This window comes from Hemicordylus capensis, chromosome 1 (assembly GCF_027244095.1).
Source record: "Hemicordylus capensis ecotype Gifberg chromosome 1, rHemCap1.1.pri, whole genome shotgun sequence".
NCBI classification, from domain to species: Eukaryota; Metazoa; Chordata; class Lepidosauria; order Squamata; family Cordylidae; genus Hemicordylus; species Hemicordylus capensis.
The window spans coordinates 249,244,710-249,271,457 of record NC_069657.1 but is presented as its reverse complement, the minus strand read 5'-3'; positions in this window follow the sequence as shown (position 1 = coordinate 249,271,457).

Sequence of the window (26,748 nt, the reverse complement as noted above, 5' to 3'; positions counted from 1 at the left end):
AAGGGACTCTGACTGCTTATATTGATGGAATATCACTGAAGTTAGTGGCTTATACACCACTTTATGATGCTCATAAAACTGGCTTCCAGAATGGTATCATAGACAGACAGACAGACAGATATATTTTAGCAATATGATAAATACATTTGGCTATGTTTGGCATAATCAGGAAAAGCATATTCCTTGAATAGTCCTCCACATCTGGTGGCCATCATCCACGTCCCAATTATTGCTAAACATGAGGTCAGTAGGGTATCCAGATTCAAAGGAGGCTCCTCCTGTACCATTAATAATTGTTGGTGGTGTGCTCTTTCTCTCTCTCTCTCTCCATGCTACTTTACAGCACTATCAATGTATGTCTCTGCAATTCCTCCAATATATGTATATGTTATATACAAAAAGACAGATCCCTGCCCCAAAGAATTTACATTCTAAATTTAGATCAGGGCAGTGGGGAGCAATTGGGGGGGGGGAGTTGTTGTTAGAAGTGGTTCCTAGTGGCAAAAGCTGTAGAGAAACCACAGAAATGAGAATCATGACAGATGCCCTGATTAGCAGGAAGGCTGTGGTTTATTATAAATATATAACAACAATATTACACCCAGAATATGCAATCAAGAGGTGAGACACATAATTGAGCTGAAGTGCAGAAAAGGAAACTTCTCAAAAATGAGGGGACTGGTGAAAAGGAAGTTGAAAGGGGAAGTCAGGAGGGTCAGATCCCTCTAGAAAGCAGGGGACTTATTCAAAAGTACAATAATAGAAGCTCAGTTGGAATGTATACCAAGAAGGAGGAAAGGTACCACCATGTTCAGGAGGACACCAGCATGACTAACAAGTACAGTCAGCAAAGCTATAAAAGGGAAGAAGATGTCCTTCAGAAAATGGAGGTCCTGTCCAAATGAAGAGAAGAGGAAAGAACATAAACTCTGGCAAAAGAAATGCAAGGAGAAAATAAGGGATGCAAAAGGAGAGTTTGAGAAGCATATAGCTGGAAGTGTCAAGGGGAATAAGAAAAACATCTTCAAATATATCAGAAACATAAAACCTGCCAGGGAGATGGATGGCCCTTTAGATGATGAGGACATGAAAGCGATTATTAGGAAGGATTATTAATCCCCTAACTGAGCAAAGAGGCTCCTTTAAAAAGTGGTGATTCTCTTTATTTAGCAGGGGAAGAGCAACTGGCCCTATCCAACTCCAGCATAGCATTCCTCCAGTGGCTGTTGCTAGCGTCTTTCTTATGTTTCTTTTTAGATTGTGAGCCCTTTGGGGACAGGTCATGTATAACCTGAACCACAGTAACGCCATTTGCTTTTAGGATCTTGCATGAAGCACACAAAGAGTGGGGTGGGGATGTGGAGTATTATTTTATTAGGAGCTGTTATCTTTTTTTGCTGTAATGGCCATGCAAGCGGGGAACGAGCAGAAGAAAGCTTGAGCATGCTCTTAGATGGTTAGTGGGAAAGTACTGGCTTTGAAGATGATTTGGGGGAGCTGTTGTGGGGGAAAATGAAAGTTATTTCTACTGTCTTATCTTTCTTTGGGAAACGAAACTCATTTCTTATCTTTGCTGTATAAATATGCTGCTGCGTCACAGAGCAGGCATTCTGGGACTTGAGCATGAGCTGACCAGAACCTTTGCTACTATAGAGCAAATAAAAAGCCTTTGAAACATTTCTCATCTGGTAAAGTCTTTGGCTATCTGACCCAGAAAAGAACCGCACTTGGGGTGGTACATCACAGGGAGCCATTTAGTTAATTTATTTATTTATTTCTGTATGTAAACCGCTTTGGGAACTTTGGTTGAAAAATTATATATAAGTATTGTATTGTATTGTATTGTATTGTATTGTATTGTATTGCATTGTAAGGATAAGGAGATTGTAGAGAAGTGAAATGAGTTATTTGCATCCGTCTTCATGGTGGAGGATACTGACCATAGTCACTCAGTGTCATTCAGTGCGTGGCAGTGGTGAAAAAGGCAAATTCCATGCTAGAGATCATTAGGAAGGAGATTGAAAATAAAAATCCTAATACTATCATGCCCTTGTACAAATCTATGGTGCTTCCACATCTGGAGTACTGCATACAGTTTTGGTCAACGTATCTTAAGAAGATATTGTAGAACTGAAAAAGGTGCAGAATAGGGCAACCAAGATGATCAGGGGCCTGGAGCACCTTCCTTGTCAGGCAAGTCTACAGCAACTGGGGCTCCTTACTTTGGAAAAGAGGCAGCTAAAGAGAGACATGAGCAAGGTCTATAAAATTATTCATGGAGTGGAGAGAGTGGAATATTTCTCCCTCTCTCACAACACTAGAACCAGGGGTCATCCCATGCGACTGAAGGTTGGGAAATTTAGGATCGAAAAGAAGAAGCACTTTTTCACACAGCACATGCTAAATCTATGGAATTCCTTGCCATGGGATGTGGTGATGGCCACTAGCATGGACAGCTTTGAAAGGGGCTTAGACAAATTCATGGAGGACAGGTCTATCAATGGCTACTAGTCTGGTGGCCTAGCACCTCCAGCCTCAGAGGCATGATGCCTCTCAATACCAGTTGCAGGGGAGCAACAGTAAAAGAGAGGGCATGCCCTCACCTCCTGCCTGTGGGCTTCCCAGAGACATCCTGTATGCCAATGTATGAACCAGGATGCTGGACTAGATCAGCTTGGGGCCTTGGGCCTGATCCAGCGGGGCTGTTCTTATGTTCTTAACAAGGGCCATAAGTTTATCAACCACTTCAAGGATGTGCAACAAGACGTGCCAAACTTGATTTCATTCCTGCTCCTTGGAAATATTATTTCCTGGGCTGAGGCCACAGAAGTCCAGCCTCTGTTTGCCTCACACCCACCACATTTGGGTTTGTTGGGAGATGAGCTTCATTCCAAATATTAGTTTTGTGGTATTGTTCACATGAACGGTCCCATCCTAAGTATATTTTCTCTGAGTTTGATTTGGACTTATGGAGTCTGTTCTGTGCCCTATGTGGGGACATATCAAAGATAATGGCTGACATCTTGACCAAATTTACTAAAGGAAGCCCTACTGAAATTTGGTAGTCCTTTAGAATAACTCCTGAGTGGTATACTGAGTAACGTAGTCTGGATGTCAGTCCATATCCTTACAGATGAGAAGAAAATGCTTGGGTGGCTTAGTTCAGGGGTTCCCAACCTATGGTACTCCAGTTGCTGCTAAACTACAACTCCCATCATCCTTAACCACAAAAAATTGTAGCTGGGGATGATGGGAGTTGTAGTTCAGCAACATCTGGAATACAGGGTTGGAATCCCCTGACAGATAATTTTGGAAATATTTGAATGTCTTACAGAGTTGTAGCAATCTGAATCCAGTTGACCCAAGGTGGACACATTGAGGGACATTGCCTCAGTGTATTAGAATTTGTCTGTTGGCCATGATATAAAAAGGTCTGTGTGTGGGGGGGGGGTGCCATGATATTTACAAAGCAAGTAATGTAATGTACTATCCAAAGAGCCCTCACCAACTCTGCATAAAAATTGCTTGTAGTTTCTAGCCCTTCTTTATTATTAACATATATGCCACACTATTACCAAATGAATTGTAATTCTCAGTGGTAACATAAATACAATGATATTGTATGTCCTGGGCCCCCAGTGCATTTTATGCAATTAGCACAACATTTAGAAGCATACCTGGTAGCTGTCAAAGTGTATCAAATTTGTGTAGTTGTAGGTATGCTGATTTCAGAAATTGATGAGCCTGCTGTTAATACTAGTCACTAGTGATCAACCATTCCATGGCTGGGTCATTTGCCAATGCAGCTGCTGAAGAACCATGTAAGCTGTCAAAGCAATACAAAACTTTACCCCTTCAAGGAAGGGTTTTGCATATCTATCCGTGTTCTAGGGCCATGTTGGAGTCCCAGGAGAAAAAAAGATTTAGCAAGAGAGGGGATATTTGTTGAACACACCTGTAATAAAACATGACTGAAGCCTCCAATTCAGGGCCGTGTTAATAACACTAGAGATAAATCAACTGAATAAGCTTTATGAACAAGATAGGAACAGAAGCAACTATTTCTAGATTTTACAATGGTGCCTCCTTTATGAAGATAGGAAACCTGATATGCTGTTCCAGTTTAGATTCAGATTTGAACTGGTACCACCAACAAATATTGAATATTTGGATTCAATTAAGTAAACTCATTTATTTATGTTTGCAGTCAGACATATACCAGTAGTTCGCAGTGGGTCACATTAATTTAAAACAAATATATTTATAAAACAAATATTTCAAACTTCTCCAAAATCTTAATGTCCTTTGCCATGAAGTTCAACTTAAAAGGTTTAAGCAGGACACCTGAAAGAAATTCAAGGTGTTTCCACGATGGATTATTAGCTTTTTGCATTTCCCACATCTAAAATTGGATCCTCTCTCCATGAATGTAGTAAAAGGGTAGTTTGTTCCAAGTCAATGGAGGGCCAATTTTTGTATTAAGGGGGTTGGGCTTGTTGCTAATGAGATTTTGCAATATGCTGGAAAAGAGAGAGGGTATAAATAGGGCTTTATGCATGCATGCACTCATTCCGTTTGGAGCTAGCACATGCAACAAGTCCTATCCACAACTAGCATTTGCTAGGAGTGCTTGGGGCCTGTTATAGGGACCTTTGGATTGCAACTAGGAAATGGAGGTCTGAGACTTTGACCTTGTCACCTCTTGAGCGTGAGCGGTCAGCCAGCATTCCTGAACTGTGAGCCTTGCTCTCTGTAGTATGGAGCAACACTATGTTGTGAGCCCATCCAGGGTAAGCATTTTGGCTCTGAGGAGATCCAGAGTGGTCAGGGTTCATCAAGGGAGGGGAGGGCCTCATCCTCAGGAGCTGATCCTGACTATGCATGTCCTGGACTGGGGTTTGCTGGGTGAACTTGTACACATCTGGATGCTCTTGGTGGGTGCCCGGTTGGTGAGCGTACTCATCAGACTCCTACTTCCTGTTGATTGCAAATCCCAGTGTCCCCACCATGGGATGATGATAGGATGGAGCATGTGGCCAGGGAAACTGGTATCAGGATCGCAACTCCTGCATTTCCAGGATTTCCTGGGCTGCTGCTCACCTGTCCAGATGACCGGGTCGTAACCTCCTGATGCTGTTGCCTAGTTTCTCATTAAAGGTAAATGTAAAGTGTGCCGTCAAGTCGATTTTGACTCCTGGTGCCCACAAAGCCCTATGGTTTTCTTTTGGTAGAATACAGGAGGGATTTACCATTGCCATCTCCCGTGCAGTATGAGATGATGCCTTTCAGCATCTTCCTAAATTGCTGCTGCCCAATGCATACGAGTGGGAATTCGAACCAGCAACCTTCTGCTTGTTAGTCAAGTATTTCCCCGTTGTGCCACTTAAGGTGATTTTTCATTACAGTTACCCATATTGCCTATTGGCATGCCAGGGGTTTGGAAACTCAGCCGAAGTGTACACCATGCGCTGCAGCAGGGCAGACAAATGAGTTGTACAATTCTTCGAGTAGCAGGAGTGCCTGGAGACGTGTGGCTGCTGCATCAGGTACAGCAACTCTGGTTCCCACAGCTTCTACAAACAGCTCTGGAGAGATGGCAGAGAAACCACTGGGAGTGGCAGGTATAACTTCAGCCTTGACGGGATTAGCTGGAGTTGGGGGCCACAGGTGCTGGAGGCAAAGAGGTTAATCCACAATTGCCACCTTCCCAAAGGCTCGGATGGTATGATAAAGGCTGCCTTTTATTGGAATAATTGGCCATTCAGTTATTATATACTCCAAGCTAATCCTGCAGGGTTGGCAACCCTACCTGGATCCTATGGAAGGAAGGCCTTGGGTGGGTGGGGGCTGTCTTGTGATTCTGTGGAGAGAAATAGCTGAGGGGGAGAGTCAAGCACTGCTTCTTCCTTGCTGCTTCTCCACACCAAATTCCCACCCCTTGCTTTTCTTTATATAATTGGCATTAGGTGCTTCCTTTCAACGAAAAAGCATATATATATATTTAACACGTACCCGTTGCTAAACCCATGCGTGGCAGCTCTCAAGAAAGTTTGCAAGCAGCTGCCAGATAGCGACGGGGACGGGCGGGTGAGTGGGGAAAAATAAACTGCTGGCCAGGAGAACAGCTGAGTGGTGGCCATCGGGCAGGGAGGGCGAGAGGAAAGTGGGGCCATCGGGCAGGGAGGGTGAGAGGAAAGCGGCAGCCAGGGGGAGGGTGAGAGGAAAGCCGAGAAGAGAACTAGAGGAGCAGATGCTCTGTGCCCGGTTCAGCTAGTATCCATGAAAACCTGTACTCCATGATATAAAAATGAGCAATTGTCCTCTGTCTTGTTTATGACATCTGTTTAGATATTTGAAGACCATTCTCAATGTAGAATCCAAGGGAAAGAGTTGTGGTATGCAAGGGCAAGGCAGTGGAGTGGAATCATGAATATTAATAGTTTAATGAAATGGATATTATGTACGAAGAGGCATGTGCAGACTGCTTTTCAGACTGCTCTTGCTGCTGGCTGTTTGTTAGCCCCGCCTCTACTGGAATACAAGTAACTAAAGCCCCATTCAAAAGCTGGCCTGGATCAAGGAATGGAATAACCAGAAGCACCACACTCAACATGTTAGAGCTCCTCCCTGGAGCTCTTCTCTGCCGAGCATATCACCTTCAGTAACCAGATAGATGTTTCCACAAGCAATAAGTCACAATAAAACACAAGTGCAGAAAATCTATCTTCTGGAATGAAGGAAGGAAGGAAGACATTCGGTTAATAGAAAATCCATTCAGATATGTGTTATTTAATTTCTCGCAGGAGTATTTATTGGTTTGGTTCAGGGTAATAGACTGTATACAGCAAAATCAGGTATATGTCCATGCTCAGAAATGCCTGGAGTTCTACAGGGAGGTGGGAATAAAACTAGAAGATTCTATATAAAAATTCAAATAGGCTTTCACTTTAACAGCCTTAAAAAGCACTGGGAAAGGTAGTTCAAAAATGCCCAAGGGAGCAAACAGTTGCTTAATGAGGATGCACTGAATGGAATTAAAATACAGACTAATAAAGATAAATTCAAAATGTGATGTTAGCTAGAGTCTTATTAATTCAATAGCCTTTCTAGTGATAGATGGTTGTCTATTTAAAAAATAAAAATAAGGTCAGGCAAATTTACAGTGTCCCTTTATGGTGTTGAAAGCCAGTGAGGCAATATAGTCAGACCAGTCAGGTGAATAGCAGTGCTAGATATGGTAGGTATGTCTCTGTCAAAGCTAGAACAATGTTGGAGTTGCAGAAACATTAAAGAAATGAAAGCTAAGGGAACCGCGACATTCTTTGGACTTAAAATATGCAGTTTTTCTTTCTCAGCTTGCATGCTGGCAGGGGATGTGACTTTAAGGCAAGATCAACATATCCTTGATGTTTGTAAGCCAATATTTCAAGAACATCTGAGAAGGTCATCTACAAAGCACCACAGAGAGTGTGGATCATGTTTCACTGGTCAACGAAGGAACCACTCGGCAAACTGATTCAAGCAATTCTAGTAAAAATGGGCTGAAAAGTTGTTGGACGGACATCCAGATTGCATTTGGTGTGGTGAAGGAATTCCCAGCTGATGCCTGAACAATACTATGCACCAAGTTCCCCATTTTTGAATGTGGATGGTCATGTTTTCTGCATCATCGCAAAGACCTTTGAGAGAGTCAATAGCTGTGCAGTAAAAAGTCTGCATGCTTTAGAAAATCAGGTCTTGGGTATACAGTGAAGCAATCACAAAACTAGTTCATCATGTATGTAAATAAGCAGAGCTGGGTGCCTTACCCTCTGCACATTCTGATGGTGGGGGCCCTGTTTATTTGCCTCTGCTGCATTTTGGTCCTCTGTGCCTATGTGTATATTTGCCTCTTAGTTTACAATCTCTGCATAATATTTGTATCTGGATCTGATGAAGTGGGCTCTGGCCCATGGAAGCTTATGCCACAACAACTCTCTCCAGCTGCCCATCTGTGAGAATGGCCCCATTTGTCTGAAGGGGGAGGTACCATAAATTGATGGATGGCACTTCCATGATCTGCAACCTCGGATGATCCAGGTGGCAGCTCACAGAAGCACTGTGAATGGGCCTGCTGGAAGGGGTGACAGTGTGGGGCGGGACTTCCTCCCCGCTTTTGCAGTTGGAAGCATGAGCTGCTGACGGTCATAACATGTGGATAGGGCTTATGTCTACACATCTACACAGTCCCTTACAAAGGATCCTTATTAAGTAGGTTACTCCTGCCCTGAGTCAAGGGTTGCATCCTGACTTTGCAGGCAAGGCTTTCTCATCCACAGAAAACTTCTAAGAAAACAAGCAGTTCCCGTACATTTTTGTCCTGACATCCTGAAACATGAGCCTTCCCATCACATTAGCGGCAACATTTGTTATATAAGAAGGATAGTTGTAAGAATGAGTGAAAAAATTGCCAGGAACAATCCTCTCTCCAGCGAGATGGTCCTCTCACATACTGATAACTGCCGTCAGCACAGCAACATTCAGCGTGTACAGCTCCGAGGCTTATTAGAATTCCAGTGAACAAGCTTCTACAATTATGATTTGATTTTAATTAGTTTAGATATTAGCAGAATGGGCCCCAGCAGCCTTTAAATGTCACTGAGTTTCCCAGAACGCCAAAAGTGTATCAGCTATCTTAACTTGCTTAGTCCAAAGGGCCTCAGGGAAACCATGTAAAAGCCAAGGAATATCAAGTATTCCAGTATACTATGGTCACCCACACTAATCAGCACTGGGTCTGTTAAGTGTCTCTCTGATTTACAATACCAAACCCTTTAAAAGAAGCACATTTTAATAATTTCCCAAAATTACCCACTAAGGGCATAAGTAACATTTAGCACGTTGCTCCAGACACTGCAATGGGGTTCATCCATCAATCAAAACAGAATGCAGAATAGATCTCTTCTTGGAGATCTCCATTCTGTAAAGCAAAAAAACTGACAGTGGTTCAAGCTACTTGGGCAATCATTAGCCAAGTAAAACAAGGTGATGGGGCACAATGTGATGGGGCACAAGCATCATTATGAAAGCTCTCCTGTTCAGTGTTTCCTCTAACAGGGATTTCCAACTGTTGTTGACTACAACTCCCAGAATCCCCAGCTGCAATGGCTTTTGCTTGGGAATTATGGGAGTTGTAGTCAACAACATCTGGAATCCCCATTAGAGGGAACACTGCTCCTGACTAGAGATGGCTTTGAGTCAGCTGATATGACTTTGATATTTGTTTGTTTGCTTGCTCTAAGTTGGAAGACACTATAGCTTCTAAACTTCAGACTGTCAGCCAGTTCACATGATGCACTTCAGACTGTCAGCCTCATATGATCTGGATAGGACAAGCATCCTGCTAGGGATGTGCACAAAACTGGTTTTGCCGGTTGGGCTCGAATCCCAACTGGATTCAAGGCAACTTGGCCCAATTTGGTTTTAGGTCTGGCTGAATCAGACCTAGTTCAAGTTCAAACCAAACTGGTTCAAACCAGCTTGGAGCTCTACCGGTAAAGGGGAATCCATTGAGGACTACCCTTTACCAGTAAAGGGGCAAAGGGGCTTGTCTAAAGATAAAGCGGGGGGGGGGAGTAAGAAACTATGGTCTCTCTCATCTAGGAGAGACAATATTACTCCTGTGTTGAAGGAATTGCACAGGCTACCGATATGTTTCCTGGCAAAATACAAGGTGCTGGTTATTACCTATAAAGCCCTAAACAGCTTAGGCCCTGGGTAGTTAAGAGAATGTCTTCTTCACCATGAGCCCCATCGCCTGGTAAGATCATCTGGAGAGGTTCATCTGAGGTTTCTGCCAACTCATCTGGCAGCTACTCAGCAATGGGCTGAGTGTGAAAGCCATCCTACCCAGCTCCTGGCTCACAGATGATCACTCTCTCCTCTTCCTACCTAGGTTTTTGCTAACAGATGACTAAGGCCAGATTCAGACATAAACAAGAAACCATAGACAGAGCAGCCAGAGGTCCCCAAATCTGAATGCCTGAATGCAGGGACCCACAGTTCGGACCCTAACTCAACCCAAGGGTTCATTCCCCAAACTCCAGTTTGAACCCTTGGTTTGAAGTGAGCTTCGCTTCTCAGGCCTCCGGTTTGTGGCTGCCTCCATTATGTCCATATTCAGTAATGGAGGCAGCCTTCCCTGGGACTAGAGTTGGGGAAGGAAGCCCCTACTTCATTCCATCTTGATTGGCTGCCGTGGCTGTCCATCAATCAAAGCAGGAAGCCTGGTAGTCAGTTGCTCCTTCTCTCTGTAGTCTCACAGACTGCAGAGAAGAGGCCAGCACTTACATCCAAATTCAGACAGGTAAGCTCATGGGAAGGGGGATGGTCCCACGGTTCTGTGTTATGTCCAAATTTGGCCTGAAAATCAGGCACAGCTCCTGAACTTGGGTAGGATGCATGTTCTACCCAGTTTATGATCATGTGAACTGGCTGTGTGTTTACACAAGGTTTTCTGGCTTTGTTTTTTTTAAGGGCTGCAACATTAGTCAATAAATTGGTTAGGTTAATTGATTACAAATTTTTGGACAACTAAAACAGTGCCCCCAGTTTCTTGGGAAGCATGCATTCTTAATTATTTTGAATAAAAGAACTTACCAAAACTGTGAGGAACAAAGCACTACCATCTTAGAAGCAGCTTTTTCCCTCCCTCACATACATGGAAGCTGCCATATATTGAGTCAGACCATTGGTCTATCTAGCTCAGTAATGTCTACACAGACTGGCAGTGACTCCTCCAAGGTTGCAGGCAGGAGTCTCTCTCAGCCCTATCTTGGCTGTTTTAATTCCTGTTTTAATTTGTTTTATGTTGATGTAAGCTGAAAGGGATGAAAGTCTGGGTCGGTTTACAAATATTACATACATACATACATACATTTCAAATGAGGCTGGATTTGGTGGGCGGGGGGGCCATAGCTGACTCAATTGCATAGTGGCCATGTTACTGGCTCTTATATTCAGTATCTGACCATTGTCCACCTATGGATGCTGGCACCTGAAGCTGTATGAATAGAGGCAAGAAATGCAGCCACAGATGTGCAGGTGTTTTTAAAAAGCAGCATCCACTGTGAATGTATCTCTCATGGTCTTTTATGTTAGTAGCCCTGGGGTATTCCTAGAATCTCTGTTGTTTCTAGAACTTCAGTTGCTGCTGATGCCGTCAGGAGTGACTTATCGCTTACTGGCTTCACCTGGAGAGGAAGCTGTGAGCTTTCTTTCAGATCCAGACATCCAACATGTGGAGCAACCCTGCAGGTGATACAGTGGCTGCTGCCTAGCCAGGTTGCAGAGGGAAGGGGTGTGTGTCTGCACACAAAAACACATTACATTAGTGATTCAGGGATTGCACTGGCTTCTTAAACACTTCAGGCACATTTCAATCTATTCTTGGCCTGTAAAACCTCACCTTAGAGGTTGCTAGATATACACACACAGTTTGTTGGGTTGATACCTCACCTCCAGTCAGGATTATACCCAGAGAGAGACAGGAGTGTAGGGTTGTGCATTTTGTATTTTTTCTGTTTCGATTTGTACCAAATCCGAATCATCCCCATTTTGTATTTTGTCCAAAATTAAGCCTTCTGAATCACTCCAGTTTTGCTTTGTATCCAAATTAATACTAATCTGAATCCGAATTAATTCAGATTTAAAAATGGGTCACATGGTCAAAAGAATGATGGAGGTTATAGTGCCCAATGAGTGGAAGCTACCACAAAAACTTCAAAGGAATTGGGCAAACTGCTGCTTTTTGGTGAATTTTTGAAGTTCATGTGTCTTTCAGATTTTCCCCATAGGGTATGATGGAGGTTTCAGAAAAAGTATAGCTTCATGCTGGGGGGGTGGAGGAAGGGGTGGCCCAGAGTGGAGTGTGGTTGGTGGTAGTGCCCAGTTGGTGCAAGGAAGCTACCATAATTTTTTCACAGGAATTTGGCAAAGGGCTGATTTTTAAAGAATTAATAAAGTCACGCATCTTTCAGGTTTTTCTCGTAGGGTATAATGGAAGTTTCTGCAGTCCCATAACTCCACTTGAAGGGCACTGGGGTGGCCCAGAGCAAGTGGCAGTGTAGTGCACATAGGGTGCCAACCACCCACATGGGTTGCCAACCCACGAAGTACAGGGTTTTGTTGTTCTAGAGGTGTTCTGAGAGTAGATTCTCTAGTAGCATATGAGAGTGGATTCATGGTTTTTCATTAACAATCTCATTTGCTACTAGAGAATCTAAACTCAACACCTCAGAAACAACAAAACCCAGTACCGCAAATGGGTTAGCAATCCAGGGGGGTGGTTGGCACCCTCTGTACACTACACCACCACTCGCTTCAGGCCATCCCAGTACCCTCCAGGTGGAGTTATGGGGCGGCTAAAACCTCCATTATTCCCTATGAGGAAAAATCTTAAAGATGCATAAACCTCAAAAATTCCTAAGAAATCAGCCCTTTGCCCTATTTGGAATCTGGGTGCACCACCCTTGGGGCACTGCCACCCAACCCACTGTTTTGCCCCAGAAGCCCCACATAAACAAGTTGAAAGAGTGAAGAGAATGATGAACAACAACGACACTTAATTTTTGGCACAGTTATTTGAGAATTTTGCAGCGGGTGTGACCTGTCCCTGTGGCACTAGCACAGCAGCACAACCCATTTGTGGATTCAAGCAATCTTCCAATAAAAACATTCCCTCCCCATGGAACAGTGACCACAGGTCATTTGAGATAGCAAGATAGACCAATGAGCCAGTGTGGTGTAGTGGTTAGAGTGCTGGACTAGGACCGGAGAGACCCAAGTTCAAATCCCCATTCAGCCATGATTCTAGCTGGGTGACTCTGGGCCATTGACTTCTCTCAGCCTAACCTACTTCACAGGGTTGTTGTGAGGAGAAACCTAAGTATGTAGTACACTGCTCCTTGGAGGAAGAGTGGGATATAAAATGTAAATAAATAAATAATAAAACTGCCTTGGTACTATGGAACAACTTCAAATGTTCATTTAACTGAAGTGGAGTGAGCCATAGCCCAAACAAATCAGCCTACTGTTCAGAATTGTTGAGATTTATCAGCACTGCATTTAAGAAAGTGCAAAACCATGGATCATGGTTACAAGAAAGAGAGAAGCAACTACGATTCCTGGGGATGTCAATAGATTGATGGGGGTATTCCCCACCCCCCTCCTTTTGTCTCCTGTAGTCCCATGTGGATGACCTGTCCCTGCAATGGCAAAAGTTGTGAACCACTGGCTTAGACATCATGTCCCACCAAATTACATTGTGGCATAAATTACATTAGACTGCTCAACTTGGGCAACAAAATTTAGACACCACTATAACTCATAAAAATCAGAAGAAAAACAAAATAGCTCTTCAAAAGACCCCTGAACAAGTCAAGAGATTCTTTGGAAAGAATCTTGGAAAGAAAAACCTGTGTAATTTCAGAACTTTCCTAACCAGCTTCTCGAAAAGCTTCTCCACACTATTTATACCATGGCTTTTAGCAAGAGTTTTGGAATTGCATTGAGCTCCCAAAGATATTTGAGTATTTCTGTCTCAAAATGCTGTCTTCTGAATCCCCTTGCAAGGTCAGTTTGCATTTCAATCACATTGAATACAACACATACTTAACACATGCTCAACAGTTTTTGCATATCTTATGTTCTGCTAATCACTCAGTGCCTCAGCTGGAGTGGAGAGTCAGAGAAGTCAATTTGAATTGCAATGCTTTTCTGAAGAACAAAGCATTCTGTCCAAAACACAGTCATTTTGATTTGTAAACAAAAATCTGTTTTTTAAGTTTTGATTTTGTTTTGGTTACAAAACCTCCGAAATTGCCATTTTCGGGCACAAAATGTTTTATACCCGAATCGAAATGCACAAGCCTACAGGAGTGTTCCTCCTCTGCTGCCTGTACTATAGGGAGAAGTAAATGAATGAACTAGGAAAGCCTAGTTTTATTTGAACTTGGGATCTCCATGAAACAGGATTTCCTGTTTCATTGGTTCACTGGTGAGGAGATCATGAAAAGGCAGGGAGGAAGGAGGGAGAAACACCTAAGTCTGAGGCATGCAAATAGTAGGGTCATTCACACGACACAGGCTGCTTGAGTGAACTCTGTCCTACCCCAGTAACCTGTATCATCTGGGAGACAAGGAGGTCTCCCAATTCAGCAGCTGCAGCCCCAGGAAGCCCAGATCTGTTACCCGGGCATGAAGTGAAATAGAACAGAGAAGGAATCTGTCCTGTCTCACTTTTTTGATCATCTGCTGCATCAAGGCTCTGAAACAGCCGCCTGGAGCAATGGTCATACGGCCCTGACTGCAGTATGGCCAGGGAGAGGAGCCCTGCTGCATTGCAACAGGCTGCTCCTCTGCTGCCCGTATAGGGCATTGTGGGATACTGCAGGACTCCCTCCTCTCGATCCCTCTATGGGCAACTCACACAGTGCTGCACATGTGGGTGCATGAGTGGCGGCGCCCTGAAGGACTAATGATAGTGTGGGGAAGGTAGGTAGGATCCTCCCTTCCTCCTCAGCCCTCCTCAGCCGAAGCCCATTGGGTCGTGTAAATGAATGTAGTGTCTTCCTGGATACAGTCCTGGGGTGAGCTGTCATCTGAATAGGCTTTGTTTATTCTGAATTCCTCCCAAATGAAGTCCAAATAACATGTGAGGTCCACCAAAATTCTCTCTTTTCCTCAGACTTATTTCAGGACATTGAAATACTTTGCACTTCTGTTGCATGCATCCAACCCCACAGGGACATCCTAGGGGTGTTGTAAACATTAGAGTCCTGAGGATCAAACTACATGTTCATGGGAACATGTGCTAAGAAGGCATGCTTCCAACCAGAAGTATCTGCTTTGTTTTTGTTTTAAGAAAATGAGCCGTTTCCAGCTGGAAGCACACCCCTTTAGCATGTGTTCTCATTAATATGTTACTTGTCTTGTTTAAAAGCTCAGAAAGCACAAAACTGGACTCCAGAAAAATTATTATTATTTTATTATTATTATTATTATTACATTTATATCCTGCTCTTCCTCCAAGGAGCCCAGACCGGTGTACTACATACTTAAGTTTCTCTTTCACAACAACCCTGTGAAGTAGGCTAGGCTGAGAGAGAAGTGACTGGCCCAGAGTCACCCAGCTAGTCTCATGGCTGAATGGGGATTTGAACTCAGGTCTCCCCCGTCCTAGTCCAGCACTCTAACCACTACACCATGCTGGCTCACAGAGATCCTTCTGTCTGTCACACTGGCCAGAAACAATACATTGACCAAAATGTCTTGACTGGTTAGCACTTTTCACTGCAAACTGGATAACTGTATTTTGCAGAAGCTTCCTTCCTTACGACAAAGCAGAATCCCATCCATCCTCTTGAATCTCCAGGGGTGGGGGATGTATATGACAGAAGTTAATGGAAACAACTTTGTTAGATTAACATCCACTTTTGTGTAACGCTCTCACCCAAATTCTAGTAACAATACTTTGATTGTTGAAGCTGCACAATTCGGGTGACATACTTACATAGTATAAGTAGGCCTTTCTTCTTCTGCTCTTTTCAGTTATGCTCATGCTTTGTCTAGGCAAAGACAAAGCTTATTTGATACAGAGAGAAAGGGAAGCAAGATATGTTACATTAAAGGCTTTCTCATTGACAGTGCTTTATATTTAATTACAGCTTTGATTCTTGCTTGAAAATAGCTATAAGGCATCTTATTGTTTACAGTCACCTCTGTCTCATTAACAGCAGGAACATTTTCACGGAGCGCCCCCCCCCCCCCCCGCCCTTCTTCTAAACTGTTAACATTGTCACTTCAGATGGTTCCCTAAAACCTTTCGGATTTTGTGACATTTGATAGTGTCTTGGTGAATGACAGGGGAAAGACTGGATTTTTTCCTTCCAAATATAGTGGAGAAAGGCAAGCACTCCAAGTCTGATGCACAGAGAAGCTGTACTTTTTACTGATCTATCTATTTTGTCATGCATCTGACTCTCACCCCATTACCATTTGCTAATGTTGGGGGTGACAGTTCCATCCTTTCTCTTGTTTTACACTGAGACTGCAATATCTTTTTGGAATTAGCTGCACTCACCAAAAAACAAGAACTGCTATTAGCATAGGTCTGATGCAGATGGAAACAAGCTATGTAAAGGGTGCACACACAGCACTGGGCCCCAAGAGGACATCTGCTGTACATCTGTACATGGATTATATGTGCATTGAACATAATATCTGAACACGGCTTTTCTCTCTTCTGAAATTGCACACTTTGAACTCCCTTGGTTTTCATAGTTGGTCTTTGATTCCATGAAATTCCAAGCAGTTGGGTTGGGAGGAAAAATCATAGGGTGGCTTTGCACAACACAGAAAAAGTCACCACCAAGCTCCAGAAAGGAGCGGTTCAGCTTTTTCAGTGCTTTGTGAGGCCACCTTAAGTGTCAGCAGGTGAAGGTGCAAATTAAGTGAGATTGCTAGATGAGCTTTTCTCTCTGTGAAGCCATTAGTGGGTAATTATTGCTAATGGTCTTTTTGGAATTGAGGAAAACATACACAATGTTGAAAGAGATGATGATGTTACTTCAGCTAGTGTTTCAGTTGTGGGGAAATCACTGTTAGCTAGCAGGAAAACAGTGGCCGCATTCACATGTAATGGGGGATCAGAGCTGCAGGGACCTGCGGTTTCCTTACTGTTACGTTTGAACGTGTGCAACTCTGCTCCTATCCATTGTGTGACCTGAGGTTGCACTCTGGATACTCCAGTTTGAACTCTCAATTTGTAATGAGTTTTGCTGCTCAAAACCAAGTGTCCATGGAGCCTCTGATCTCTCTTAATGCAGCACTGGAGGCTGCATTTGGCCGGACTGGAGTTGAGGAAGGAAGCTCCTCCCTGTTTCCCTCCCTAATTGGCTATGTGGGCTGTCCTTCAAGCAAGAAGGAAGCCAATGCAGCCAGTTCCCCCTCCTCTCTGAAGTCTCACTGACTGCAGAGAGGACATTATCCTTGTCATCTGAATGCGGACAGGAGAGAGTAGTAGGGGGAGGAACAAAACCACAGGTCTATTGAACCCACAGTTCCACATGACATGCCAAGGCAGCCAGTGATTTTTAGCACCAGAAAGTAGTACTGTACACTTATTCTTCTCTCAGTGCAGGAAAAGTGTGTGTGCTAGAATTGACACCTAATAGAGGTTGCCGTGACATGTGATGCAAAGCTTCACAAGACTCTCCCTCATACCGTTTTCAATCGCCATCTCTCATCTTTTTGGTGCATTTAAGGAACATTTTGTATTGGTTCAGATGATACTCCATCTGCTCCCCAAACCATACAATTAAGAAGGGGATGCACCAAGAACGTTCCTGGCCTGACATCTTTCCCAGATGTCCTGACATCCTTCCAGCATGATCCTTATTCGTGCGTATGGGGGGTGCTTCATCTGAACTGCCCTTCCACCCATTATCCAAATACTAGTTTAGATAGCTAGTGGTATCCTCCCCCACCTCACTTAATTGCATGAGCTGGTTCTAGAAGGAAAGGATCATCCGAACTGGCCCCATTTCTTCAGAAGCAGCATACTCCGCTATTGGGGTCGTGGAGATTATGCTTCTTACAGTGACTATATTGCTATCCACCGCAATACAGCTTCCTATCTGCAGCCTTCAAGGCTACTCTTGCCACTTCAGCATGATGGAGACCAGAGTATCACAACAGAGGATTAGTATTTGTATAGTATATTCACTGCTGGACCTTTCTATTCAGCTATTCTTGAAAGCCATTGAAGCTGATGCACTTCAGAACATCCTGTAAGAAATGAGTTCCAAAGGAGTATTGACCATTATGTGAAGACCTTCTTTTGTTTTTACTAGTTTAGACAAAATTCCTTGGATTATGCTAAATACTATTAGAGAGATGGCTTCCTTCTCCTCCTCTGAGTGCCCCTATTCTCTTGCCATATAATATGAGCCCCTGGTGGCGCAGTGGTAAAACTGCCGCCCTGTAACCAGAAGGTTACAAGTTTGATCCTGACCAGGGGCTCAGGGTTGACTCAGCCTTCCATCCTTCCGAGGTCGGTAAAATGAGTACCCAGAATGTTGGGGGCAATATGCTAAATCATTGTAAACTGCTTAGAGAGCTTCCAGCTATAGAGCGGTATATAAATGTAAGTGCTATTGCTATTGCTATATAAGCTTTGTTTGAAATAAACAAGCATGCGAATGAGCAAAGGGGATCTATATAACACATAGCTGTTCAAACTCTTTAATGTGTAGGAGCCGAGTATTTGAAAAACACCAGGCTACCGACATGGGTTCTGTGTTTCTAGATTTTCACAAGGTTTTCTATAACTACTAAGGGAAGTGTATCACTCTTCTCCTTCTTCCGTTGAGAAAACTGCTAGCTGGACAGTTATTATCCATGTGCTGGTTGCTAGCTAAGATAGATAGCCAGCCAGCCAGCTGGATAGAAATGACAAATTTTAATTTTATATGGTGTCATTTCTAATTTTGCTTGAATCATTTCTCATCCTTTTTGGAAAACATAAAACATAATGGGCACATGCACACAGTTGGAAATGGGAGGTTCAGGGTTTGGAAGAGTCCTGACCCTATGCAGAACAGACGAGCAGAGCCTTGGCTGGTCTCTGCAACCCCTACTCCCACACTAGTGCCACAGCGGCAGGCTTGGAACAGGGAAGTCCGCCCAAGAATCAGGAGAACCTTACCACAATGCACCAATGGTGCAGCACCATGCTGCCAGGAAAAGGGAAAACCTTATTACACAGGAACATAGGAAGCTGCCATATACTGAGTCAGGCCATTGGTCTATCCAGCTCAGTGTTGTCTTCACAGACTGGCAGTGGCTTCTCTAAGGTTGCAGGCAGGAATCTCTCTCAGCCCCATCATGGAGATGATGCCAGGGAGGGAACTTGGAACCTTGTGCTCTTCCCAGAGTGGCTCCATCCCCTAAGGGGAATATCTTACAGGGCTCACACTTCTAGTCTCCATTTCATATGCAACCAGGGTGGACCCTGCTTAACTAAGGGGACAAGTCATGCTTGCTACCACAAGACCAGCTCTCCTCTCCTAAAATCTAAACTAGCCCATAAAACCAGGGCCATAGGAACATAGGAAGCTGCCATATACTGAGTCAGACCATTGGTCTATCTAGCTCAGTATTGTCTACACAGACTGGCAGCGACTTCTTTATTATATCACAGCCACCTTCTTACTGGCCATGAGGTGAAAGGAGGTGGGGCAAGCCCCATTCAAGCCATTTAAAGCAATTAATGAGAGAGAGAGAGAGAGAGAGAGAGAGAGAGAGCGCTCTGCAGAGTAGCACATTTACAGATTCAGCCCCACCAACTGCAACCCCCTCTGGAAAAAACCATGGCGGACAGCTGCTGGGGTGTTAAAACTGAGAGGAAAGTGGACACATGCTTAACAAACCCAGGTACCACCCCCACCCCCACACTGTGCACTAACCGGGTTTAAGACCCAGATTAGAAGCAGGGTTACCAGGGCTTGGAGGTTTCGCCTAGGGATGTGTAGAACTGGGTTTGATGGCCCGATTTGACCGGTTCGAAGTTGAACCAAACTGGCCTCAAAAAATGGCAGCCAGTCTGAGTTCAAATCTAACTGGGCCTGGTCCATTATGGACTGGTTCAACCCGGTTCGACAGCCTATGTTTGTAAAGGAGAATATTTTAAAAGGCTTTGAAGGGTGGGCGGGGGTGGGATAGTGAGAGGGCACTTTACTGGTGGTGCTGACTCCTCTAAACCCCAGCATTCTTCCCAGGAATGTGGCTTGTATGGTGGTAGCACATGTGCGGAGGCCACGAGAACTGTGTGGTCGTCATGCAGGCCGTGCTGCTGGGGGGAGTGCCAGGGTTTAGAGGAGTTGGCACTGATGAGATGCCCACTTGCCACCCCACCCCTACCCCTTGAAGCCTTTTAAAGGCAGGATTCCCTTTGCTTCTAAAGGGGAATCATCTCCAGATTCCCGTTTACAAGCATAGCCTCTTGAACTGGGTTGAACTAATTCAACCCAGCTCAATTGAACAGACCAAACTGCTGGTTGGTTCAACTGAACCAGTTCATAGACCAGCGAGTTGGTTCAAATTTGGTTTAAATTCAAACCAAACCACAATAAAAGGTTCTGTGCACACCCCTAGTTTTGCCCCGGTTCACACGAGCATGCAAGCCTGAGTTAGAAATCATCCAGGTTTAGATGTTTGTGTGAAGAAGCTTACTATGGCTTCAACATTTACTGAACATATACTTAACATAACACATACTGAACTTCCCTATTTCTTTAGAATTAGTGTGCTCTTTATTCTAGTCTTCTCAAACCATATACGATTTTCTCACTGAAACACCAAAAGATTAATCTTTTTTGTTAGCTGAGGTTTGTCTACTGCAGTTTTGCAAGCAAGAAATATTTTAAATGTTGCTTGTGTTAGAAGGAAGAGAAGATACATTTAGTTCAACAAAGCCAAGTTTTGCCTTTAATTCTGCTACCATTTAGCCATTGCTAACTGTCTTCTAATTAATGATAATTCCAGCATTTTAGAGATCAAAGACATGCAGGCTGCTTGATTGGTTTTTAAAGTTCTGATTTGTACTCTGTTAAACTCTACCACAATGTAGAGGGGAAATCAGCACTTGCCAAACTGAAGAGATTTTACGAATGTTAACAATGAAGAATACCAATTATCCCCAGATATTACTTTAACAGCTCCATTTGAACTAATAGCATAATGCTTTAAAGCCACCACTTAGGGTTAGTTTTCATGATCTTCTTACACTGGAACAAGTTGGAAGCTTTCGAGGAATCACAAGGTTAGGGGAGAAGGATTAACTATTGGGAAATCCACTCCTCTCCGCTGCCAATTGTGTGATCCCGCTGAACACTGAGGTGAGATGAATAGGTTTATGCTCACCTCCCAGTAAACATTCGTGCACTGTGGGGCAAGTTGATTGGGACTGACCCCCATGCAATTCCTCATGGGCACCAAACATGTATGGGGCTTATGGAGGTGATGGGGATTTGGGGCAAGGTGGTAAAGAATTTAAAAACGTGATGTTTTTATTTCCATTGTTGCTGGAACCTACGGGCTGGTGACTACCTTGAACTTGAGCTCTTTAGTGCTAGATAGCACAGTGGATGCTTCAGGAGGATGGAAATGAGAAAGGCATTATTTTTGCTTTCCTTCCCCTCTGCCTGATACCGCCCTGAATAATGGGGGTATACACAAGAGTCCTTCCACAACTGTCATCATGGATGCTCTGGTGACTGGTGCACAGTTGGTGCCTGACACATTGTTGTAGTGCATGGTATTTTATACTGGAGAATACCCACCTAGCTTGAGAGGAATTCCTGATGCAGATACAGACTGATCTCCTGATGGTGACAGATAGCCCTGAATTGGGCTCTGTATTGGAGCTGAAGCTGGCATTCCATCTGCAAATCTCCCCCAATCTTGCCTGGTCTATCTTTTGTGCTTAAAAATAATTCCCTTTGCTGAATGAGTATTGCCTAACAAGACATTTAATATTAGGCCATTTCAATGGGAAAGTCCCTACCCAAGATGTCGCTGTACAGGCATGCTGTCAAACTCTTTGTGAGAACTTTTTCTCCCCAGTGCCATTTTCATGATCCTACTGTCCAATGTGAATTGGTTCTCCCTCCCCCTTTTTTTCTTTATAGTGAAAGTTTTAGGAAGTTTATATAAATTAATAAAATCCCGGGCTCTATGAAGCCAATCTAGCTTTGAACGTGCTTTTTATTGATCTTTCAGGTAAATCTACTGTGAAAGTTATGAGCCAAGCCCAGCTCACTGACTTCAAACAGAATTGGAGGTACCTGCAGAGAGTTACCCTGGCAGACAAGCTTTCACTAAAGCCAGCAGAGCAGAGGTGAGAATAAGGAAAAAAAGTTGCTTAATTAACATTTCACATGTATTGCAGGTTGAGTGATTTAAGGTAGCTTAAACGATCCCTATTGTACACAGAAGGATGATTTTTCCCCCTCTACTGTGGATACCAAACTTCCACTAATAGTTGGATGTATCTTCTGTACACTATATAAACAAGCAAAGAAATCTATTGCTTCAGCTGCTGTGATAAGATGAAACTCTCACATGACAGAGCACAAGAAATACAGCATAAGTTGCAACATACATAACTGCTCACTACCTTACTTCAGCTTAGGAATGAACAGAGAGAATATCAAGGGTTTATCCATGCTACGAGCTTATGTTTTTATACCATTATTTAACTGGCATGGCTTCCATAAAGATTCTGGGAATTATTCTTTGGTGAAAGGGTTAACAGCTCCCTGTTAATGATACCTAGGACTCTGCCCTTCCTTGCATTACAGTTCCAAAGTACCTTTTAGGGACAATGGAGAGCTGTTAATCCATTTTAACTCTGGGAGTGAAGGCATGTCTTCATTTCCCATTACAAATGGAAACTAAGAACATATATTGAATGGATTATCAAGATTATCAGTGAAACTAGTACACCATCATTCCAGGACTCTGGTGAATACTGGGAAGCAATCTGAGGGTCAAATTACTTCCAAAAGTATTCTCAATGATTTTCTTTTAAAGACTTGGTGTGGGGAGGACGGCACAGTGACAATAGATTACTTATCTCTACGGCTCCTTCTTTATATGTTGTATTTTGTATGGTTATTTTATGCTTGTATTCTAAATCTTTTGAGTCAGATTCATGTTTTTATATTTTAGCTTAATATTTTAATTGTGGATTTTTATAGTCTTTAAAAAAAATTCTGTGTGAACCACCTTGGGATTGTTTTAATGAAAAATTTAATGATAAATAAATAAAAATAAATAAAAATACTTATCTAATGAACAGGTTACCTGCAATGGCTTGTGATGGAACTTTCCAAATGTTTCTAGAAAATGAAGCAAGATGCCATCAGACTGAATCAAACAAAAGATGTGAAGGAGAAGTTCCACACTCTATGCTGTTTAAACACTTTAAAAAGCTTGCATATGTTAAACTTCCCTCCTTTTCATCCTGTTCTTCCCAGAACTATTGCAAGCTTCAGAATTAGAGAGGCCTGGATGTGGAGAAGAGCTTGCTCCTGCAGGTGCTGGAGCAAGAGAAAGGTGGAGTTCCACTGGGCAAGAGCATCCTGAGGGGTCAGGTGTTCAGGTAATTAGTTAGTTAGTACATGTATATACCACTCAGGGGCAGAGCCACCATGGGTCCAATGGGTTCAAAGAACCCGAGCCGCACCCAATCAGGGACCGTGTCTCGCGGCCCCAACACCCCCCCCGCGTCTGACGTCAGACGCGGGGGTGCTGGTTTAGCTCCCAAGCGGGGGCCGTGCGGCCCCGTCAGGAGCTAAACTAAGACTGGTGCTGTGTTTGCAGCGCAGCTTAAGTAGCTCCTGAAGGGGCCGCACAGCCCCTTCAGGAGACAAAAGGCTAGTGTTGCGTTTGCAGCACAGCCAGGAAAGCCAGCCAGTGCAGCTCTTCCTGCAGGGAAGAGCAGCTCCTTGCTGTGCTGCGGACGCAGCGCCAGCCTTAGTTTAGCTCCCAAAGGGGCCACACAGCCCCTTCGGGAGTTGAACTCCAACTCCCGAACGGAGCCTCAAGACTCCGTTCGGGAGCCAGACCACGCCCCCCACATCTGACATCAGATGCAGGGGGCAGGGTCAGTGGGACCACCACTGCGGCTGCACATGGGCCACCAGCGGTCAGGCTCGGCACCTGACACCACCCCTCTGCTCTCCTCTGCTGCTGTGCTGCTGCAGTCTCTATCCTTCCTCTCCTGGTGTCCTTCCTCTTCAAGAGGCACTGGCACACTGTAAGGACTCTCTGCCTCCCAAGCCCTTAAATACATTTGAAACTCTCTCCTTTTGTGTTACCCATCCCTCCTCCCTCCCCCCAGCCAATGGGGGCACAGTTGCCCATGACAACACTTGATTTGGATCATAACAAGCCAACCAAGAAGCAAGGAGATCACAAGCCTATTGGAAGCCAGTGCAAGAAAACCAATCAGAAAGGGGGGGGAAATAGCTCTCAAAAATCGCACTCTAAACATTCGAAATCATTAGTGCTCAAAACTGGGTCATTTCAATTCAAGCTCAAAACAGGCCCTTTATTTTAAGAGTGTTTCGTTTCAAGCTCGAAACACTCAAAACAGCCATTTTGAGCTCGAATCATTTCAAGCTCAAATCATTTTGCACATCCCTAGTAGACTTGTTGGCATCTCCTGGTTAGTTTTTATTTTGGAAGGCATCAAACATGAAATCACGTTAGATAGTGACTTCTCATTTGTGAAAAAATTGTGAAAAATTGCATGAATTTGCAGATTATCGCCAGGGCATATCATGGGAACCAATGCAGAACCTCATCTTAGGGTGCTCACTTGCCCCTTTGGGGCTTTTCCAGCTCTTTTAGCCAAGTGGGATGTGTTAGCCTGAATCTCTCCTGTTTCTCTTGAGGAATCGCAGTGTCTCTGAGCTAGGAAGTGCTTGCTTGCTTCTCACTACTAGGAAGTACTTGCTTCCCACCAAGTAGTGCTTGCCACACTCCTCTGTCACAAAAGAGACTTGAGAACATGGTACTTATACTATGGGATTTATACCAGATTAACAAGATAGGAAGTGGGGAGGTGGGTTAGGTAATAATAAATGAGAATAGTCACTGCAGCCCGATTTTCTACAAATACATATACCACACTTCAACCCAAGTTCTCAAAGTGGTTTACATAGAAAAATAAGTACAGGTGGACCTCGTTATCTGTGCAGGTTACATTCTCGGCTACAACCGCAAGCAACAGAGCTGTGGATAACAAGACATTGAGATAATGGGAATCGCGTGGTTAGGTTCCTGGAGGCTAAAAAACTGGCTAAAAAAGGCTAAAATAGTAAAAAAGAAGAAGAAGAAGAAGAAAAACAAAGTGCCATACCATGCTCTGCAGGTCCCCAGCTGTCCAGCAATGTCCCACACACAAATACCAGTTTTACAATTTTCAATGAAAAATTGCAGAATTTTAATAAAATGAGCCACAAAAGGGCTCCTTTCAAACAGCACTAAATCTGAATCATAGAGCCTCTAAAATACATAATAGTAAGTTCTTTGATTGCATTGCTAGTAGGAAACTAACTAGGAAACACACTGCTCTGAGGGCTTTACATAAGAACATAAGAACAGCCCTGCTGAAACAGGCCCAAGGCCCATTAATTCCAGCATCCTGTTTCACACACCAGATGCCGCTGGAAGCCTACAGGCAGGAGATGAGGGCATGCCCCACTCCTGCTGTTACTCCCCTGCAACTGGTACTCAGAGGCATCCTGCCTCTGAGGCTGGAAGTGGCCTGTAGCCCTCCAACTAGTAGCTGTTGATAGACCTTTCCTCCATGAAGTCATCCAAACCCCGCTAAAAGCCATCTAGGTTGTTGGCTGCCACATATTTTGGCAGAGAAGTTGGTTTCTGTGTTGTGTGAAAAAGTACTTCCATTTGCTGGTCCTAAATTTCCTGGCAATCAATTTCATGGGATGACCCTTAGTTCTAGTGTTATGTGAGAGGGAGAAGAATTTGTCTCTATCCACTTTCTCCACCCCATGCATGACTTTATAGACCTCTATCATCTCTACCCTCAGCCGTCTTTTTTCTAAACTACGTAACCCCAGGTATTGTAGGCTTGCCTTATAAGAAAGGTGCTCTGGCCCCTGATCATCTTGGTTGCCCTCTTCTGCACCTTTTCCAGTTCTACAATGTCCTTTTTAAGATGTGGTGGCCAGAATTGTATGCAGTACTCCAGGTGTGGCCGCACCATAGTTTTGTATAAGGGTATTATAATATTAGCAGTTTTATTTTCAATCCCCTTCCTAATGATCCCTAGCATGGAATTGGCCTTCTTCACAGCTGCCGTACATTGTTTTGACACTTTCAATGAGCTGTCCACCATGACCCCAAGATCCCTCTCCTGGTCAGTCACCGACAGCTCAGATCCCATCAATGCATACTTGAAGTTGTGGTTTTTTGCCCCGACGTGTATCACTTTACACTTGCCAACATTGAACTGCATTTGTCATTTTGTCGCCCACTCACCCAGGTTAGAGAGATCCTTTTGGAGCTCCTCACAATCCTTTTTGGATTTCACTATCCGAAAGAGTTTGGTATCATCTGCAAATTTGGCCACCTCTCTGCTTACCCCTGCTTCTAGATCATTTATGAATAAATTAAAAAGCACCAGTCCCAGTACAGATCCCTGAGGGATCCACTTTTTACTTCCCTCCATTGTGAAAACTCTCCATTTATCCCTACCCTCTCTTTCCTGTCCTTCAACCTGTTAGCAATCCACACATGTACTTGTCCCCTCATCCCATAACTGCTAAGTTTTCTCAAGAGTCTTTGATGAGGAACTTTGACGAAAGCTTCTTGGAAGTCCAGGTATACTATGTCAAATGGATCACCTTTAGCCACACATTTGTTTACATGCTCAAATAACTCCAAAAGGTTCATGAGGTAAGATTTACCTTTGCAGAAGCCATGCTGGTTCTCTCCCAGCAGGGCCTGTTCTTCTATGTGCTTTACAATTTTATCCTTGAGGATGCTTTCCATCAATTTGCCTGGAATGGACTTTATGCTAACCAGCCTGTAATTCCCTGGATCGCCCCAGCTCCCTTTTTGAAAATTGGTGTTACATTTGCTACTTTCCAGTCCTCCAGTACAGAGCCTGATTGC